The sequence below is a fragment of the Trachymyrmex cornetzi genome, unplaced genomic scaffold (genome assembly GCF_001594075.2).
Source record: "Trachymyrmex cornetzi isolate Tcor2-1 unplaced genomic scaffold, Tcor1.1 scaffold869, whole genome shotgun sequence".
NCBI lineage: Eukaryota > Metazoa > Arthropoda > Insecta > Hymenoptera > Formicidae > Trachymyrmex > Trachymyrmex cornetzi.
Window position 1 is genome coordinate 21,624 of NW_017300211.1, and position 2,322 is coordinate 23,945.

The following is a 2,322-nucleotide window of genomic DNA, read 5'->3' on the forward strand; positions in this document are numbered from 1 at the left end:
GTTGAAATACTATAATTTTATTCGCTATAAGTATTTAAATCTGGCCTACAATATATGCTCTGTTTTCTGCCTCTTATTCTTTATATCACTTTTTAAAAATTAAATATAATTAACAATAAGTACAATATATTATTTAACATAGAAAATAAGGAGGCACTACTTTTTTTAATATTATGTGATAAATGTTTGAAATTGATGAAACATAGAAAATAAGGAGGCACTACTTTTTTTAATATTATGTGATAAATATTTGAAATTGAAACAATGAGATTCAATAAGAAATTGACGTTGATAAGAAATTATATTCATCTCTGAAAAAAGAAAAAAAGAGAGAGAAAGAAAGAGTTGTTTCATTAATTTTGAACATTCCATGTGTTTCATGTTTGCTTTTTTTTTTAATTTTATGAGCTGTGACAAGTACGTAAAAGATATATATATAATACATATTAAATACATTTTTCAAGTTCCTATATGATATATAAAGTTTATAGATATATACATATGTATCAATGTTGGAAAATAAATAAACACACATAAATACAATTTCTTTATAAATTTACATTACCGCAGCAAATTAATATCTAATCCTCTGAAAACATGATTGTACTGCCATGGTACCTGTGCTTCTCCAGTAGGCGAGAGAAAATAGTCTTTTAAAATATCAAGTTGTTCTGTTGCTCTTCGTGACGCATTATTGCTTCCAAAACGTGTTATATCGTCAAGTACAACGTTATTCAAGTACAATGTTATTACGCCATTCTCCATTTTCCTGATCCATATGGTCAACGAAATTAGGAGGACAATACAATCGCGCATTAGGCATCTCACTCATTTCTTCGTCTGTGATCATAATAAAATTGTGTAACATAAACATATCAAAGCTTTGACAATAGCAATAGCATTTTCGGGATTAAGACATATAGTACTGTGAAGAATTTGCCATCTTGCTGTTAAAATGCCAAACGCATTCTCAATCATTCGTCTTGCACGACTCAGACGATAGTTAAAAATGCGTTGTGCATCTGTCAGATTGTCTTTCGAATATGGGCGTAACATATACAGCTTTAAAGGAAATAATGCCTCGTCACCAACGAAAGCATAATGTGTTACAATATTCGTATCTGGCAAATTTGTTGGTGGAGGTATGTCAACCAGTCCTTCTTCAAAAGCTTTGGCAAAATCCGTGTTATTCCATATACCTCCATCACTGATTGAACCTTAAGATGATGTATGCAATTGTAGTTTACATAAAAAGTAATAAAAAAACTGAATTAAATATGTATTTTATATTTTCTTACCATATTGTCCAATATTCACCCATGTGAAACGATATTTGGCATCACAAGTAGCGAGAAGGACTATACTGAAATATATCTTGTAATTAAAGTATAAGGATCCAGAATTTATGGGTGCTTTAATCCGAATATGTTTACCGTCGATAGCACCAAGTAAATTTGGAAACTGCCACTTCTCTTGAAATTCCTTAGCTACACGTTCCCATTGATTTTTCTTCATTGCTGGTAAATAAATTGGCTGAAGAGCTTGCCAAATGGCATTACAAACTTCAGGAACTATTTTATAAATAGTTGAACGTCCAATACGAAAATCCCATGCTTAAATTGCAAACTAGAACCATGAGCAAGATATCTGTAAAGCAAAATAAGAATTTAATTATTGTCAGAATACTTCTCTCTCTCTCTCTCTCTCTCTCTCTCTCTCTCTCTCTCTCTCTCTCTCTCTCTCTCTCTCTCTGTTGATGAAATAATTGTGGCACAACAAACTATAATTAAACAAATAATCAGTATGCAGGCTTCAATACGTGTTTTAAAAAATAATTATAAGGGTAAAATAGCATGCTTACCGGATAGTTTGATGCAAATTTTGTATATTTTTGTTTTAATTATTAAACGCAAACTGACTGCAGTGAAACAAACTTCTTCTCGAAGCTTGCAAGAAAATACACGACACTTAATGACGTTTTCGAAACGACGTATACTAAATATTATGACATTCTATCTGATTCGCAATATTTTTGCATGGTTCACGCAGTGCTCGCTGCATATCGATGTAGATTAGGCAGACGCAAAAATCTTGCGACCAGCGACTTGCGACTTGCGTTCTGCGACCTACAACCAGCGTTCTGCGTCTTATGGAGAATGGCCTTAACGCCGGCCCGCGGCTGACGCCACGCGATGGTGCGACGCGATTATAGCGAACTTCTTTATGCGACACGACTCTATTCGACAGCGTGAATTCCGGAAACTGACTCTACTCGGTAACACCGCAACCGGAAGTTCACTCGACAACGCGGCAACCCGCGTT

At 33.9% G+C, this 2,322-nt stretch overlaps 1 pseudogene; it reads right to left on the bottom strand.

Annotated features, from left to right (window-relative positions):
* Nucleotides 1–730: 730 nt before the first annotated feature.
* On the bottom strand, nucleotides 731–1,647 carry LOC108769168 (putative nuclease HARBI1; annotated as a pseudogene).
* Nucleotides 1,648–2,322: the final 675 nt, after the last annotated feature.